This window comes from Sturnus vulgaris, chromosome 14 (genome assembly GCF_052056855.1).
Source record: "Sturnus vulgaris isolate bStuVul1 chromosome 14, bStuVul1.hap1, whole genome shotgun sequence".
NCBI lineage: Eukaryota > Metazoa > Chordata > Aves > Passeriformes > Sturnidae > Sturnus > Sturnus vulgaris.
In genome coordinates this window covers 18,389,888-18,409,681 of record NC_142256.1, presented here as the reverse complement: position 1 = coordinate 18,409,681, position 19,794 = coordinate 18,389,888, and the positions used below count along the sequence as shown (strand labels likewise).

At 36.9% G+C, this 19,794-nt stretch overlaps 1 protein-coding gene across 8 annotated transcripts in view; it reads left to right on the top strand.

The window, feature by feature from the left end:
* The window catches only part of MAMLD1 (mastermind like domain containing 1), a 273,107-nt gene that overhangs the window by 23,890 nt on the left and 229,423 nt on the right, over positions 1-19,794 (top strand). For 3 of the 8 annotated variants that reach the window (XM_088173283.1, XM_088173282.1, XM_088173284.1), the window contains one exon: positions 15,405-15,469. The exons of the other annotated variants lie outside the window; for them this stretch is intronic. The gene's annotated coding sequence lies outside the window, so the exon portion shown is untranslated. The remainder of the gene's footprint in view (positions 1-15,404; positions 15,470-19,794) is intronic. 8 annotated transcript variants of the gene reach the window in all.

The following is a 19,794-nucleotide window of genomic DNA, read 5'->3' as shown; positions in this document are numbered from 1 at the left end:
GTAGGACAATGAAAATGATAGTGCAGTTACAAATTCACAGCAATTTACTGTTAGAATCTCAGACTGGTAAATTACTTAATTTCCACTTTTTCACTTACTGTTGAAGGTTGAAACTTAGATGTGGAATGTTAAAAAAAGGAAGAGAATTTAGCAGCTTTGGAAGCTCAAGTTGTTAAATTGTGGTGATAACAGGGTGGGCTTTATTGTGCATGTGGATGTACTACTGTGTGACATTCTGATAAAAAATTAACGCTCTACAATATCAGCAAAGCCCATCTTTAGTGGATAAAGTGCTGGTTAACTGCACTGTTATCAAGTGCTGGTTATCAAAAAGCAGTTGTTAATAGGGAATCATCATGTAAATGGGAGAGTTTTTACCATGTTTGTGTGGGTATGGTAGGAGGTCTGACTCTGCATTTCTGCACATATAGATAGATATAAAATCATCACGAGTACCTGAGAGTGATGAAAAAATTGTCTGGGTGGCAGGTCATGACCTGGTCAGGGCACCCATGAAGAGTAGTTTGTGATGCTCTGTGACATCAGACTATGCAAGCAAATCTATGTATTCATTTAGTAGTACAGACAAATGCAGACTCATAAAGCTGGATGGATAGGAACAGGCAGCACAATCTATGTAAAAACGGGGGCTGTGTTCTGAGAAGTGAAAATGGAAAATCCATGGGTGAATTGGAATGATGATATTGAAACAGTGTAATTTCTTTTTTTGTAGGAAGATTCTTCCCATTTCCATTGACATGCAGCCATGAGGTCACCCAAATGAAGGCTAACTATTTTCTTTGGTAGGTTAGTTTTAAGCTGGATCAGTTCCCTTATCTGACTGAATGTGTGGCCTCATAAGTGCTTGTGCTTGCATAGTTGGAAGCTAGGGAATAACTGGATTGCCTTTTTCAGTGGAATTCATAATTGATTATGAAAGCAAAGCCTGTCACCACACAATTAAGCAGCAGCTCCCACTCGGAAGCCTTGAATTGTAATACTGCACAGTAATGCAAAGGAGCTAGGGAAAGGATTTTATAGTTATATAAATGTATCGATATATAGATATTGCAACAATGAGATCACTGTGACGGCAGTTCTCATTTTATAAGATTGTAGTCTTAACCCTGACTCAATGATTGGAGTAAAGCTTTGGAGGAGAGAGGCTTCATCTTCAATATATGAAAGATGCCAAAGAAGGACTTTATTACAATGCCTATGACAGCCTGACTGCTAACAAAAGTTTATTTCCTTGCAGTAGGACTGCTTGAATCAGGATGACATTTAACAGTATGGTGAGTGCATGTCTACCAGGCCATAAGTAGCAAAAGCCTGTCTGCAGCAGGATCCATTCAGAGCATCTGGACATGCACAGTTGCTTTTTGCAGGTGTCTGATCAAAATACAGATATTGCCAACCAGAAAAATACTGCTGATCTCAAAACATTTGAATGAAGGTCTTGTGAAACTCTTGAAACAAGTTCAGCAAGGTCACTTCACATGCTTTCAAATTAATCCAGAATATGTAGTGTTTCCTCTAACAAAGAGATTACCTATGTATTACCGTTTTTAAATCAGCTATAATAAAGCTATTTCTTTGAGTTTTCTTTGCATCTTCTTTAGATCTGCATTGAAAACAGTATGACAATTCCTGCTATCTTTTCTTTCTTCATAATTCATATCCTATGAAGAAGAGACTTAAGTTCAAGGTACCATTTTTTATTTCCTTTAAAACATTAATTTGATGTTTATTTATTATTTATTATTTTATTTTCCTATTTGGCTACCAAATATTTTGGTAAATGAGCATAAATAACTCTTAAAAGAGAGAAAAAATAAAAAGAAAGGAAGGAATACATCAAGTTTTGGAATATTTATATTAATTCATAACATTCCACCTCTGGTGACCTGGCTTCAGAAGCTGTCTAGGACAGGCTTAATGAGCTTGGTCCACTCAATTTAATTCCAAGAAGACATTTATAATCTAAATTACAAAACCAACCCAGAGTCTGGCCCAGTTTTCCATAACTGACTGTTCCAACAGGAGAGGTTTGGTAGCTGAAGCATGGGGATACTGGGGGCCAGGACTAAGGTGCCTGGGCGGAACTGCACGGAGAAGGGACAGTTCTTGCCTAGTTCTGGATACCTTTGAAGTTGGCGTGTTGGGCTATTTCTTTGTCTCAGCCAAAGGTGCCAAATGGAGCTGAGACTTGTGACAGCCTTTTCCAATGTTTTGACTTTTATACTTTCATTTACGTAACCACGAAATAGTGGTGACAAACTGAATCTCACTAACAAAAAGACTTTCTAACAGAAGAAATTCACACTTTCCCTGCATTTCATGGCCAGGCAGTCTGTGTACAGTCAGGGAATTGTTAGGGTGTACAGTGTGTGACCCGCAACTTAAATAATTGTCCTTTCAAGCTTTGAAACTTAAGATACTTGATTAAATAAATATCTTTCTAAATTTGAGGGCCCTATTTCCACATGTTGTTTGATGGATCTAATTGCATTAAATTATTACAGTTCTAACAGATTACATTCCTCATATGAAAGTGAAGGAGAAGGATTACATCACAAAATTCTTGTCTTCCTTCTAAGGATCTAAGAAATGCAGAAGGAGACTGTGCATTGAATATTCATATTATGTGATTATTTTAACAGTTGTTTGTGATATGATTGTCTTCACTGCTTAGATTCTGCTTGTTTGAAACAATATCTAAGCATCTGCTAGTCACTATGGAATCCTACAAAATAAAGGCTAAAATTTTACCTCAGCTGACGCCAATCAGTGAAGCAGATGCTGCAGAAACACTGAATAGAATTTTAACATTGTTTTAATTGCATGTTAGAAGTCAAATAGTGTTTTCTTAGTGGGGCAGTGAGTTAAAGGCATAAAAAAAAGGAATTTTTTTGACAGCTATTATCTTCTGTTCTTGGTGGTTTTTTGGGTTTTTTTTGTTTGGTTTTTTTTTAATTGATCAAATGTTTTATGTCTTGCAAACTGGGCTAGTTTGTTTGGAATTACTCAAGATAATTTGAGAATGTACTGTAATGCTTATAGATTTACTATGATGAGTGTAAGAACACCAGTTTTTCAGCCTGAAGTTGGAATTGCTTAGTATAAACATTTGCGTTTTTCAGTTTGAAACTTAATAAAAAATATTACAGTTCCTGCAATTTTTTTTTTTTTTTAAATAGACCTATAAAATAGTAGTTGTCTTTTAGAGTCTGGTAAATGAAATTTTAGACGTGGCTTTAATGCTTGTTAGGAAGCATGAATTTTAAAATGAGTTTCATATCAGAGCAAACAATTTTTGTGCACATGATGTCTATGAGAGATGTGACCTCTGATAAGTTTATGAGCTCTGGAAGCTGAAGCTGATGACATCAGATATTGACTATGGGGCTGTATCAGATACAGATGCTGTTGCAATTAGAGGAAACAAAAAATCCGTTATTGAATAAGAGCAGCGAGTTCTCTGTATTCCACTCCAGTCACTTCCTTCTTTCAGTACTCTTGACAGAATGCAGCCCCTACAAGCGTCTCTTGTGCTGCTGCTGCAGAGGCTGGGCTTTCCCCAGTACTTGGTCAAGACATTTCTACTGTTTCTAGGGAAGAACAGAAACTGGAAAAGAAAGAAAAGCTCACGTGCCTTAATATCCACATAAGAGGGAGTGTTGATTATGTCACTACAGCTGCTCAGTTTGTAGCCAGAGGAGTTCACAGTCATTGCTCTCAGGGCTTGCACTCTCAAGTCAGATGGGGATCAGTACAAATGAGGTTGCCTTTACTGCTGTAGTTGGGTGTCGCTGGCGGGTTTTTGGGGTCCCTTTGGGATCCCTAAGACTGCTTCTGCAGCCCTCAGCGACGGAGCAAGTCCCTGAGCCTTGCCCAAATAGAATTTTGGCTCGCGGCGAGCTCTCAGACCAGCAGGATGAAGAGATTGAAACATGACGGGAGGCTCAAATCCATAGTTTATTCTATGAAGGCATCCAATCTAACATGTTCAACGGTTATTGTTTTACAGGGGTTTTTATATCTTTTGAGGGTTTCACATTTTGCACCAATTACCAAGGGAATTCTACATTTTGACCAATCCCCAAGGGATTTTACATTCAAAGCTAGCCTATGGATAGTAAAAGAAAATGAACCACTAATATTGGAGATAGATAAGAGGGTCTACCAAGGGGGGGAGCTGGATTCCTTTTTGTATTTGTCATTTTACAAACCATTTCTTATCTTTAAGCTATGGTTTTCCAAGGGGCCTGTTCTAGGGACACAGAGAATCCTTCTTCTTTATTAATATTTTCTGCTCCCTCCACAGTTGGGCACTTACTCAGTAAAGTTATGAATAAAAAATGATGGAGAATTGCACTTACTTAAAAAAAAAAAAAGATAGGAAAGCATTATATTCCAGTGCCTCACAACAGACTTTGAAAAAGTGTATTTAGAAAAATAAAATTATCACAAAGTTCTGGTGACAGCAAAATTTTTATCATTTGTAAAACTCTACTTAATTTTATTAATACATATTGCTATGTTAATATTTTCATTAATGAATATATGCTATAAATTGGTGTATTAGTAAAGTATGGTGTGGGAGAGGTAAAAAATTATCCTGGTAAATCTGGTTGATTATTTAGTTATTGCAATATAATTATTTATTGTAATATAATTTGAGGGCAGGCTTCATCTACTCTTTCTCCTGATGTGAGGAGCCCAGCAAGTATTTGTAAGCATGTTGAAGAGAGTAGGGATAGTGACAGAAAAGAAAGCTCCAGTGTCCAGATTGGTAGCCTTTGTTTGCTAATCATTAGGTCGGGATATTTTAGATTGTAAACATTCTTCAAAGAAAAATCTTTGTTGACTGCATTTTTGTTTTCTTTTTGCTTTTTTTTTTTCCTTTTTCCTGTTGAGTCAGTCTATCAGTTTCCACTTAGGTAGGCAGAAAATTCAAGTAAACAAAACATTCCAAGAACAGCTCAGAGGTACGTGCTTCTTCTGAAACACTGTGTAATTAAATTAATCTGTTCTATGTTTAAAGTGAAGACCTACTAAAGAATGAGTAAATTATAGACATTCTAGAGTGTCACTGTGTGGTAGTCGAATTGGCTAAGATGGACCAGGGCTTGGCCCAGGCTCCCTACACAGAGGCCATAAATCAAAGGCCCTGGGAGGTGGGCTGTTGAAAAGCAAGGCCTTAAATATAAGGCAGACTCATGCCCTGCAGGTACAGAGGTTTTGGCCTAACACAGTGGGACTTGTGGGGACATGTAAGGGCATACCCAGACATGTTCCTAGTTCTCTTTATGATTGGATCTTGCCCTCAGCTATCCCTATGTATTGTTAAACTGACCCCTCCCCCTGGCCTTTGGATGCTGCCTCTCGGACCATATGGTCACAGATAGATTAAAGGATTTCTCACCACACTGTTGTATCCGTCCCATTTTTTATAGCCACGTTCTGATCCAGTCAAACCAAAGAAGTCACAAAGGGACCCACCTACCACCCCGCCCCAACGACATCCCTACAGACATTCTAGAAGAAATTGTTAAAATGTGTTAAAACTGGAATACAGGTCTGTAAAAAACATTTCGTTACAAACAGCAAATAAATATGACCAGGCAATGTGAGGCAACAAAACTACTTAAGCTCCACAGCAGGACAGATGTTTGGGTTTAGTGAGATAATATTTACTGATAGGAACTTACCTCTGTATACACATGTAAAGCCTTTTACAAGAAGTTTATTCATTTGCTTTTCACCAGGGATTTTACTGGCACATTCCCAAGACTAATTGAAGCCTGTGAATCAAAGCCCAGGAGTGAAAATTCCTGAATGCAGACTGTAGAATTTATTTCAAGTGAGCAGTGCATCTTGGGAAATCCTTGAAGGCAGAGAAGAAATGGTGCACAATTCATAAGTTCTATTCCACTTACCTGCTCCACTACAAGATGTACGCAGGAGAAGACTCATGTTCTTGCCAGGTCCCATCAGAATCTCCGAAAACATGATCCAATTAATTTCAGTTTATAATTCAGGTGTCTTTTAGTGACTCTTCACAGTGTCCACTTATAAAGACACATCTGGATTGTTTTACCACCAGAATATATGGTACCAGGAAAACAAACAGAAGCATTTGCCAGGAGCTGCTTAAAGTGGTACAATCTAATGGAAACTTCTCTGCAGCTTTCCCTAAGGGTAATAAAATTGTGAAGAAGAAACTTCTTCTCATTAATATCTCAATGCAAAAGAAATTTGGACAAAAATGGTTAATGTAAACATCAGTATTTCTGGATCATGGAAATACATAAGTGCTTTATATGTGAAAGATGTGGGTGGTTTTGAACCATTTAATGCATTCTAAACACAAAAATGTATTATAAAAATCTTGGGTATTTTTCTGGCACAGCTGATTAATCACAATGGGTTGGGATCATATAAGCTGCAACGTCTGCCTCGTTGTTATTCCAAGTACAAAGAAAGCCATTCCCCTGTGTCTTTTATTCACTGATGTTTATTGCTTAGTAATGGAAAAAGCCTGTTGCCTGACTAGAGGCCTTTCTGCATGTATTTCAGTGGAACTCATTCTCCAAGTGGAAATAAGGAACACCTCTAGGAGAGAATCACTGCCAACCCAAAACAGTATTCAAAGACATAAGTCCTTGCATTGACAGGGATCCTTCCTGTCAGGATTTCAGGCTGAACAGAAAACTCCTTTGAAAGATATTCCTCTACTGCAGAGTACTGCAAATGCCTTATACACAAACTCCTATGAGCCCTGTTTTATTTTGGACAGCAGTAAGAAAGAGGGTTTGGGGGTGGAGGGGGGGTGTCTTTTTCTCTCTCCCCCAGAAAAAGCGTAGCTCACTCACCTAGGAGGCAGATGGTCACAGTGGTCATACTCCCCACTTTGTAAATTGCACTTGTTTTTGGCATGTTAATGATTTATTGTTCCCCAAAATAGCTTTACAGACAGGGTCAATTATATTTGGATTATACAACACGTAGAGCAATTCGTTGTACAAGGCAGTTGGTTTATAATGCAGTATGCCCCTTCTTCGTAATTGGCACCTTTCTGATATCCCATTTATAATGGAGGGGTCTATTTTTAAAAGCAGTCCCTTATATTAGCATGCAGATACACTGGCTCCCCCCAGATAGCTTTTTACACAGAGACAATTATATTTTTGCTTTGCAGGATGTGTGTACTAATTAGCTATAAGAGAAATGGGGCGTTTGGTTTTCAGATTACAAGATCTTACTGCAAGTGATTTTGAGACATTTTTAAGGCTAAACTGGTAGGTAAAATTACAGGAGGAGATTGTGCCAGCTCTCATCTCTTGGACTGTCATTTGAATGAAGAATGAGACATTTTGTAGTTCTGTTGTTTCATTATCCCTCAGCATTTGGATCACTCTGCAGTGGATAAGGTCACATGCCACATACAGCACTGTGCAGATCTGGGTGAACACTGCACATGGGGCTCAGCCAGGTGAGAAACATCCTAGAACCAGTGGGATTAGTGGCATGCTTTAGATTCAGGTACTAGTTCAGATGTTATTAATAACTACCTACTGATTTGTTAACTGTTTTGATGTAAACAACCACATTGATTGACATAAGTTAAAAGTTCTCATATTTAATATAAAAATTAACTACTCTCAAGAGAGAGCGGATAAACGAGGGGGGAGACATTTTCATACATGGTATTTAGGACAAGATTTGTCCTTAAAGTACTCTGAGTCAATCTGTAGCTCTGCTAAAAATGTGGTGCTAAATCTAGAGATGAGTTTAGGGCGGCATTTTACATATTTTTTTCTTTTAACTAGCAAGACTATAAATGAAAAAAACAGAGAAAATAGTAACTCTACTATGCTGTCTGTGGTATGTTTGACAGAATGGTCATCACTAAAACCTTGTAACTATACCTTGCAGGGGTATAGTTACTACAGAGCTTTGTTGATTTAAGTATGGTGAAAAAACACATTGTAGTGGATATTAGCAGGTGGTTTATGAAATACTGGGGACTAGATTTAGTTTTGGGGTTTAGTTAATATCTTTTAAAAGTGAGGAATGCTCCATTCATCTGTCCACTTATTTATTTATTTTTCTGTGTGTCATATGTTGCTTGGGGAGCAGAGAGGAGATAAGAAATAACAATGCCAGCAGGGAATGAATGGAAATTATAGGTTTGAAGCTACCCTAACAGAAAGGGGCCTAGTCTAGCCTGTATTTTAAGTTTGTGGACTAAGTGATTGTATGTTCTTTTCACACCAAGGAAGAAAATCAGACTTGTTCTTCATATCTAATAATGATACCACACAGTATGCACAGTCTGAAATCAAGCAGAGAAAAAAGATAGGTTTCCTGCTGCCCAAGGGGACTTACGTGATTTACACACATTTTGGAAACATCTTTAAGAGTGGATTAAAATTCTGGAATAATTTTAGAATACTCCAGAATCTACATAGTAAATGTTTCCATAGCCTTAGCCAGCACTTTGACATGGCTTACAATGTTCTTGCTGAAATTTTGGCTACCTGTAATCTGCAACCCCAAATGTGTGAGGATTTTCATATTATTAATAAAAAGTGGCAAACAGGCTGTGAAGAGGGGACACAATACAAATGCTTTAAAGAAAACTTTTACAGTTTAGATGTATTCTTTCATGATAATACATGTGAGATGTATGTATATACAAAATACATGTACTACACATACATAGCTATTATAGGAGTTACTGCTCCTAGGTGAGGGAAGAAGGGGACACAGTGGGTACTGGCTTAGCTCTGCTGACACTTGCAGACACAGGTACTGTCACTGCTGTTACCTGCTTCTGGGCCAAGAAACAAAGTTCTTTTATGTGCTTTTGATCAGAGTGAAAGAAACAAAACAAAACAAACAAATAAACAAAAAAACACCCTGGTGTTTTCTTTTTCATCTCAGGTGAAATGTCAAAATTATTGACAGTTGTTTGGCAAAGAGGTAACTAAGCTAGTTCAATAACTTGTGAATTAATTATTTCCCTAATAGATATGCAACTTCTGTTTTCTAATCAAAAGTTAAATGCTTGCACAACACTAAAAATGTAATTTCTATTCATGTGAAGTATGGAAAATATGATTTTTAAAAATAAATTTATGCAAAAATGCAATTAGTTTGTTAGTTTTAACAAAACCCTGGAAAACTAGAAATTATGTCTCACATCATTCTTGGTTTTTCTGCAATGTGCCTAAGACTAATAAGTTTCAAAGTTATACAGAAGTTTAAAAGTTGTACAGGAGTGGCTATCTTGTCCAATTTTGTTACGTCTTTATGTGAGAAAATTAGCAAGAGTTATTTGAAAACTGAAAGTTCTGTATTTTTTCAAATCCTATCTGGAGACAGTTTTTGTTCTGTTATCAGCAATGCCTTTGCTTTAGTCAGGAGAAAAGGTTAGCCTAGGATATAGCTCGTTGCTGAATTTATCACAAATACATTTCTCCTCCATATCTTTGAACATGTGTTGTAAGTTTTCCTCTTTGGATTTCACATAAGATCCCTTTGGCTTCTTACTTCAGGATGTGCTTTTTATGTCTGTCTTTCTTGCAAAACACTCTCAGTATCCATCCTCTGTGAATACAAACCCTTTAACAGATCAGAACAACAGATAGAAGACCACATATATCATGTGTTATGATGTATGCACATTAGTCAAAATAGAAGTGCTTTAATCATAATTTGAAATAACTTTAATTAAACAAACTCTTGCACTTTCACTGATAATAATCATAAACCAATCCCAAGCAGTGGCACTACATCCTGGGAAATTATTTGTAATGATTACTATTTAATCAGCATATAAATAAGATGCTCTCAGACATCATTCACCTTATTTACATATTGGTGAGCAAATGTGAATAGGAAACTGTATTCTGATTGACTAGGGACAGTAATTTTGGTGGAATTCAATTAACTCATGTTTTTGGTTGAAAATGTATCTCTGTGTATGAATAGCATTACATCTTTTAATGTTTTACTGGTAGGACAAGACTAACAGCATGACAACTTTATCTGATTAACATAATCTATTGCACTAACTCAAAATTTACTTGCAATTTGGAGGAGACAAAATTTCTGATTTATTAAAAGAATAGATGCAGGCTACATTTTTGTTTCAAATTCTGGTGTCCCAGCTCTTGGTGTCTCTTCCCAGAGACATGAAAATTTATATGAATATATCATATCCAAGATTAGTTAGAAAAACACCAATCTCTTGTAGGTATCTTGAGAATGGCAGATGGTCATGTCTTTGTATCAATGATACAAATGAACGTTCTGTGTATTTTTAATGATATAAACTGAAAAAAAGCATATCCAGGTTCTCAGGGAAAATGTGAACTGGAAAGACAGTTAGTTTATGGTACTGGGAAATCCGTTTTTAGTTAAAACCTTATCTAGAGATCTTGTCATAAGTTATTTCTGGAAAAATCCATGAGATATCTATATGAATATAATTCTGGACCCAAGCATAAGATATTATTTCATACATGCCACAGCAGAAAGGCAGTGTCTGTAAATGTGTACATAGCTCTGCTCCTCACATTAGTTGCATATAAATGTATTAAGATGCAGGTGTATCAATACCTGATGCAGCTGCCCCTCAGGGCTGGTCCAGTAGAAGGGCAATACATTCCTGAGGCCTCATCTTCTATAAATTGAGACCAACTCCAGAACTTTGTTGTTTACTGATGTTTATGATGCTATTCTATTCACTAGTGCCCAATACTCTCATTAATTCTCTCTGTGCAATCTTCCCCCTATTGTGAGAAGCAGTGCACTCTTTATTGTAGCCCAGCATGTGCCCCTTTCTCCAGAAATCCCCATCCATGTTGCCCATTTTCAGCACCCCAAAGCAGAAAGTCTCAGATTAACTCCCTTCCCTTTCTTGGGGGTGGATTTTTCCCATACACTACTAAGTAGGCTCCTTATACTACTCTATGTTCTTAAGCCATTGTATTTCACAGAATGAGCCTCTGGATGGGAACAATTGCCCTGAGCTTTCAAGGTCTATTATCCAGAAGCAGCACTCTCCAAATCATAACATGCTGGAAGAGTGTGAGACAAATATAAGGTATAGCAAGAAACTGACATTTACTTCAGAGCCTTTCAGCTGTGGATTAGAATTAGTTGGTTTGTGACTCACAATACAGAGATCTAGACTTTTTTTAAATTCTTGCCGTATAATGTGTCTATTCATAGCATGAAAGTTATTGCACTTGCTTATTAAAATGTCATTAAATTTGAGTTAATAACAGGCAAATAAGAATATAGGGTCAAAGCATGTTCTTTGTTTGCATCTCTGTAATTTGCAGCAGAATTTTACCCATCATTTCAAATTCAACTAAATAAAAAGCATATGGCAGGCTGTACTTAAAGTAAAATCAATGCAAACAAAACCAAGAATATTAGCAATGGTTCATCTGAAGAATCAAAAAGATGGATCTGTAGTACAATTTCACAGCATAACATTGCACCTGGATTGTCTTAAAGTGTGTATATACCTCTTGGGCTCTAAATACAATTAATTATTATGAGAAATAATGTCCATAGGAACTACTTTTCTTTTGCTCAGGAAAAAAAAAAACCTGAAACAGTTGGATGTAAATTTCAGAGAAAGGTCATAGGTTAATGGAGTTCGTAAATAGAACAGCAAGGGAATCTAAACTTTAATTACTATAATATAAATTACCTTAGAGAGCCCATATTAGTGATTACTTAGCCTAGCCACTCCACCTTCCCAGTAGGTTCTGCTCACTTTGGGGTTTAACCCAAATTCCCTAAATTCCACCCAGACTGATGAGATTGTAAATAATTTGCATAGTTGCAGCTTCTTCTCTGGGAACTTTAGGAAGTTTTTTTCTTCCAAATCCCTTTCTGCCAGTTTGGTGCAACTAAAGTGTCATTACTTACTAATTTTTGTTTTAAATAACATGTATAAAGAAAATGACAAAACCAACTGCATTGACTCGTCCTGGGGAGAAATGCTGACATACAGATGAGAAGAATATCAGAACAGAGTGGGTATGGCATTGTCGTTCACATTCCTGAGCTGTAATTGTTCTGAGGATTGTCTTTGCTTTTAATGGCAGGCCTGAGTACATTAGAATTTACTATGCAAATAACGTATTTAACAAGTTGTACACCACAAAAAAACTTAAATACATTCCAAATTCTCAATTAAATGATAAGATGGAAGTTGAAACATCCATTTTGAATAATCACTTTGAAGATCAACATAAAAATGTTGTGTTCCCACCATCATGGCTGTGAATTATCTGACTGAATAAATGCAGAGTGACAAGAGTGGAGTTAAAGAAGCTTTCTTTTATGTTTGTACTTATTAGGTTTTTCTCATAATTTTAAGAACTACCTGTATTTCAAACATAATAAGCAGTTTTTCCCCAACAAGTCTTAAATTATGTAAGCAAATGCAAAAAAAAAGAGAAGTTTGACAAGATCTGTGAGGCTCCCATTCCAGGATTCAGCATTTCGGGGGGGGAATGGTACCTCTTTCTTTTTATTGCCATTTTAAATGGAGATTAATCTTTACTAAGAGGTAACTGTGAAGTAATTTATAGTTTATGGGCGCTTCTGCTGAGAAGCAAATAACAATATCTGTGTTTGTAATCAAGATGTCTTTAAAGTTTTGGTGGCCAAGCTCTGTAATCCTGATGCCTGGCTTGATTTTCCTGTGAGTGGTGCAAAAGGGGCTGCAGAGAAACACTCCAGCAATGCCTCTGCATAGAAGACAAAAAGAAATTTACAGAAGATAAATTTACAGAAGTGTAACCTTTTTGCTTTGAACTTCACAAGATGTACTGATTAATGAAAAATCATGGATAATTGCCTTTAAATAAAAGCATTCCCACTCCAGAGTTAGAAAGTTTTAGAGGCAGAGATGATTTGGAAAAGGGAAATATTTCAAATAATAAGAATCACAAAAAAGCTTTAATATATCTACAAAAGTAATTGCCTTGCTTTTAAAATATTAGAGTAACACTTTGGAGATCTGGATTTGATTCTTGACATTTTTGTGAGACTGCCTATGAGACCACTCTGTCAGTGATTATGTCCTCCATCTAAAAACCAAAACAAAACAAAACAGTCTATACAGATTACAAGACCTCCAGGACAAGAGATTTGGACTGTATTTTACGGTACCTAGCACAGTATGATTTCAATGGAAATCAGATATTGTAAGTTTTGCTGAAAATATATTTAATGATAATTAAAATAATAGTAATACAACTAGTAAAAAACAAACAACCTCCCCCCCAAAAGAAAAAACAAAACAAAAAAAACCCAAATAAAACATTGACCCTTAATATTGAAAATTTTAGGTGAGGATGTTATCTTCAAATTCTAGCCCCATTGGTGTGGAAGACTAGTTCTTAATTTGATTTAGTTCTGTTTATATAACACCTGTAAAAGAACTTTATGTACAACTCCCTAGACACACATTGCTCTCACCAAGTGGCCGGGTAAGATCCTACTACTTGGCCAAGAAGAGCATCCTTCCAGAAGAGGAAGCTGCTCTGCCCAGGGACTCCAGGCTTGCCTGCTTCAATTTGATCTTGCTTTGGCGATGGGAACTGCAACATATTCTAATCTTACCCGTGCATGGCAAGCCTGCAGCTGCTGTGTTGCAGCTTTATCCATGGCCACGACATTGCAGTCTCTCAGAAGCAAAGATGCCACAATAAGTCCTAAATGGAGGTTGTGAAACAGCCAGGCCAGTCTGGAAAGGGAAGTGCAAAAGAGACAGATCCTAGGCGTATCTGGGAAAGATCCCCAGCACTCCTATGTCTGTCACTTCTCTGGGACATACCAATGTTAGGCTGCTGGGCATAAAGAGGGATTAACAGAGTTAGTGAGAAATCAAGCAGGAGACGCCAGGGCTAAGAGAGATCTCCAGAACACTAGTAATAATTTCTTTAATGGAATTTTTCTCTTCTATAATAAAAGTACATTTATAAAAGTTATAAAACAGTAGTTGATTTATTTTAAGCAGAAAAATAAAAGTTTTGAGTTATGCAACGCATTTGCTGTGTATTACTGTACTCCCAGAATGTGATCTGTCATAGACAAGAAATAGTGTCTTTGCATGGATCAGGAAAAAAATGTACAATATTGAATTGAGCTGTGCTGATCTGGTCAGCTTTCAATCAGGAAAATGGAACATGAGCTGTTGTGGTAGTTCTACTTAATTAATGCTGCCTTTTCTTATTGTGACCATTCTGGTGCTGCTTTCTGTTAAGATAGGATCATCATTATCAGTTTCTGAGGCAGAACGGTAGCATTTTCCTTGAATCTTTGAAGCTTCTCTAAGGAATAGTATTCCCCCTCAACAGGCACATGCTGTTTGTCCTACTTAATCTGACATATGGGGTTGTCATTCTTGTGCTTAGCTAGCATTGATCTTTTCAGCATTGTTAATGGGGACTGTGTATCTCTTCTCACAGTCTTGTCTTCTCTCCATAACTGAATCTGTGAAATCCGTATCTGGTACAAATACAAGGGTAGTATTTAGTATTCTATTTTTCATCACCAGAACTGAGAAGAGCTTGTTACTGCACTTTGCATGACCAAGCTCTGTGACCATGTGCTGTTCCCACTCAGATCAAATGTAAAGATGCATTTGCTGTTGACCTCATTTAAAAGCCCTCTAGAGGGAAAGTCTGAAAAAGTTGATACAGTTTTGCTTTTCATTATGCACGGGAAGTGCATTATTTCTTTTTCATTAATTTTACATAGAAATTAGATACAGCACAACATGCTTTTCTCATTTTTGGGAGCTTCACAAAGCTTATGTTGTTATGTTCTCTTCACAGAACCACTTACAGACAGGCAAATCCAAAAGCATTCTGTATTCCTCTGCTCATCAACCCATGTTTGAAGAGAATGGGGTTGTCCTTGTCTTAAACGTTGGCATTCTGTTACTTCTCCATATTTTTCCTGGCTCTGCAGAATGACTGGCACTGATGAAAAAAATTCAGGTGTGATAAAAATAGAAAATATTCCCTTTGTAAGCCACTGAAAATTGTAACTAATCGCCATGATGTAAATACTGGAATATGAGAGCCGAGGTACAGAAGTCTAGTTGTAGCTGTACTGAACCATCAATATAATTCACAAAAAAGCTCAAATACAGACTGATTGTTGAGTTTCTAAATACAACTGAGGATTCCTACACTGCACCTTTTTCTTTAAAATCAAGTTACTTTCTTTCTGTTTTTTCTGACTGAAGGAGATGTAAGTGAAAGGTCAGCATGTCAAATTAAGGATGTTTTTTTATAATCGTATAATATAGCAGAACATCATTCTTTCATTTATGAAATGTGTGCTGCTTTTCTTAGGGCATGCAACTAAATTCAGAAGAGTCTTGGGAACTCTTCAGACAAACGTGATGATTTACATACTGGTAAGAACATGAATCTAATTTTTTTCTAACCTCTTACAGAGCAGAATAATAAAAACCATAACTTTGTCTTATGATGATAATCAATATTAAAATATTTTAAATACTTGCATTCAAGCTCAAACCTATTCACAATGACCTTAGCTTCAAGGCTCTGTGTATTCAGTGATCCCAAAGGTCTGCAAAGGTCTGCAAATGATGTGCAGTCCCTTTCTGTTCTGCTTCCTATTCCTCTGTGCAGCTTCCAAACTTTCTTACTCAGACCTTCTTATTCCAAACCCTGCAAATGCTATTGTGAATCAAGTCCTATTGTTTTTTAACTTTCAGAATGACTGCTTTTTTCTTCCTAGCTGACATTATATTAGCTACAATCTTGGCAGTGCTAGTAAAAATTACTTCTTCTGGCCCTAAAACCTTAGCTAAGATCTAGTGGTTTGGCCACAAAATTACAAACCAGAAACTTCCTTGTAAATCCATAACAATTGCCACTTTTTTCACCCAAAGTAAGCAACTCCTTAAAGCTGCTTGTGGTGTCAATTTTTTATATGTAGTATGGTGATAATACCTCTTACCTCTTAGAAGTGTAATTATTTGAAGTCCGTGATCCTGAATCACCTAGAAGTACTAAACATTGTCATCTAAGTATAACTAGTCCTGATTATGGAATATTTGATTGTTTACAGCATTCTTTTCAGAAGGCTTATGCATGCATTAACATCAAATTAAATGTAGGTAATCACTTCTGTACTGTAGTTACTAAGAAGTTACTAAAGCTACACATCCAGTCCCCACTTAAACTTCTGTGATCCTATTGATTGTACTTTGAGCTTAAAATAGGGTAGGGTTGGAACCTAAATATTCACTTCTAACGTAATTTCTTCCAAAGTAAATCAATGGGGATTTTGCTGCACACCTCTGTCTTGCAATACCTTGCATTAATTCCATGCAGGTACTGGAAAAATCGAGTAAGTGGAATGTAAGTGGAATGTATGGAATATGTTTTGCATAGCAGTTATTCCCAAGATTGAATAACTGAAGTACCGCAGAAAAAGAGAAATTATTACTGGCACTTCACATTCTTGCTCAGATGAATAAGGGGGCTGGCAAGAGGAATATTCCTTATATTTATGTATATTAAAAAGAGGAAGTAAAGCTCTTTCTCAATTGGAGACAGTAGCTCCTGGTTTTCATATTGTATCTGCTCAGAATATAGTTTCCCATGTGAGTGTTGCAGCAAAAGACAAAAGAAAATGCAGCAATAGGCTTTTCTCTGTTCCAGCCACCTGGCCATTCTGAGTCCCAAGTGGTCATTGAAGCTGTTCTTTTTCCTTCCTACTTAATCCAGCCCTATGCTGGATTAGAACTGGCACGTTCCTTTGTCAAAGTGCAAGTTTAGACTGGATAGCCATGGGAATCCTGCTCTAAGTACCCTAACTTGACCACATACACGGTCTCTTGGCTGCCTAAGACCCCTGCCCATCTGTCGGTGTGGTACTGTGCCCACTTCCCCAGCTGCCTATGCATTCCAGTGAGGCATGACTGCCAGCTGATAGTGAGGTTCCGTGGGCAGCTGACAGCACTGCTGTCTGCTCTGCTCTGAGCACAGCTTGCTTTGTACAGAAACCTGTGTTACAGGTGGATTTGGTCTTGCACCACTTAAGAGTTGCATGGGCAAAACCCTAGTCCAATTGAAGCTGGGTCAGCCTTACCATGACCTAACTGGAAACAGATCTGAAAAATTGTCTCTGCACTAGAGCACAGGCAGGAAAGAAAAGTGCTGAATCCAACACTTCATTGTGTAAGTGCTTCCTAGATGGCATAGAAGGTCTGCACATAAACAGCAATTCATGACAGCTGATGAAGCATAGTGATTCCAGGGAAGTTCTAGGCATGTTTTACTTTGTGTTTGTTGTTTCTGCACAATATTTGAGTCATATATTGATTCATCTCCCTGAAAACAAAAGTATCTGATTTCTTGACCTGCTCACACTCAGTTGCTTTATGCCTTTGCAAAGATCTCACATCCCAACCCATGTATGTGCATCCATACTAACAGAAGATTCTTCTGCATTTGAGAGCATTCACAGTTTGAGAGTTTTCATAGCTTCCTCATACCTGCATCTCTCAAAACTTAGCAGTAATGAGGTTCTGATTGTAGAAGAGCTGACATGAAGAATTAAGAAACTGTGAAGGGTAGCTTTCTGCCCCATCTCTTTTTAAAAGGCATTGGAAATATCTTAGATCTTTCGAAATGTTTGGTTTTGGTTTTTAATTTGTTTTTATGCTTGTTTTGTGGGTTGAGTAACAAGGAATTCTTTTTCACTCCATGAAAGATAAATGACAGAATCCTCTCAGAAATTAAATACCAATGCCAGTTAATTCCAGTAGAAAGAATTCAATGTTGTTTTTATCAATTTATACTTTTATCTGGCAGAGTAAGTAACACATGGAGTAAAATGGGACTTTTGTGTTGCAGGGTGAAAGGCACAGCGGGAAGTGGGCTGAAAATCAATTAGGGCTCTTTTATTGCCTCTGCTTGCTGACCAAGGAGTCATAAAGAAAGTCACTCAACTTCTCTATGCCTTGGTTTTCTTTAGGTATTAATTAACTACATTGTAAATTTAGTTAATTTGCCAACAAGACTCCTATGCAGATCTTGGCTTGGCCTTCAGGTGCTAATGGATCAAAAGTAATGTTGAAAATTTCATAACCAAGCCTTCATTTAGCCAAAGGCATTCTTACATTTTTGAGAAAGTACTTATTTCCTTCCTAAAGACAGGGTTCGGTAATAAAGGGAGAACATTGCAGCACATATTCTTTATTGTCACTCACCTGTTTATCCTTCTATTCCATATTCACATAGAAGCAAAGTATTTTAGATCCTGTAAAACAAAGAGCATGGCAAAAAGAAAAAAGGGATTTCTTCAAGCCATTATAGGTTTTACAATCTCCTTCATGGCTCAAAATGAAAACCAGATCTTTTAGCTAGTATATGTAGCTGTATATATGTGTGCTGTAATGACTACACAATAACCAAATACAGTGTATTAACAAGAAATGTTTAATATATCCTTGTAATTAGAAATTTTCATGTTTTCATTGTTCTGTACGTGGCTGTTCTGGATATAACTAGTATTTTCTGGAGGCCTTAAAAGAGACATCCCTTTTGCTGAGAGGAGCAAACAGCAGCTCCAGCTTGTGCAATAAATGTAGGTCAGCTCCTGCAGAAGGAAATCTGTGCTTGCACTGCAGTGTGCCTGTGCGGGGCTGGCTCCCACTAACTCTGTGTGTTGCCAGCACAACTTCTTAGGCTCTTCTTCAGTTAATTATACACTTTTTTCCCTTGGCTGCATGATGTGTCTGAGCTGCCTATGGAGTATCTTTCTCCATTCTACATTCAGGTGGTTAACAAAAGTATTTCTACTTTTGGAAATTTAGGATTTTACCAATTAGAGCAGATATAATGTTGCATTGTTTTCTCCTCCCCCACCCTAAATGTCTCTCTAGTATTTATTTTTTTTTAAATAACATACATGTTTTGAAGCTCTCTGAAATTAACACGAATAGAAAATTAATTATAAGGAGTGTGCAAAAGCTTTTCATATCACTGCTCCAATACAAAAACGTTTAAGAATAAATGTGATAAAATTAATGCAATTTTTCATACATTCAGCATTCTTGAAGGGGGTAAATAACTTGCAAAGAATTTTAGATAAGTCAATTTTTGCTTTAACATAAAGAATTTAGTAGATCTATTTTACATTATTTTAGGTTTTATTTCATCTTTGGAAGTTCTAAAGATTGCTTATTCATTGATCTCTAATCCCAATTCAAACTCTATAAAATTTCCCATTTACTCTTACGCTTTATTCCTTTCAAACGTTATTGAGAAACTTCTGCAAGTTTCCATTCAGTGAGTACAAGCAGTGTCCATCTTTTTCCCATGTGTGACCACAGTTTAACAATAGCCCTGACAATTTTTGTTCCTGAGAGGCCTAGTTGAGAGTATGGTGGAAGAGATATTTCATTTTCTGCTTCCTCTATGGCCATCCCAGAAAAAGATGATTATTGGATCAAAATACTTGTGTATGTGCATATATACATATACACACACTTTTAAAAAACACACATGTATATTTAGATTGAAGAATTACCCTTGAAGGGTTCTTGGTTTAAATATGAAAAATTTAAGAAAAAAGAAAAGTGTTTTCTCTGAAGGGGAAGAAAGAAACAAGTCTTTAATAATGCATCACAACCAAATACATACAGTCTGCACAAATCACTAAGTATACTGGTGGGGGGAGGGAGGAAGTAAACGCCACCTCACT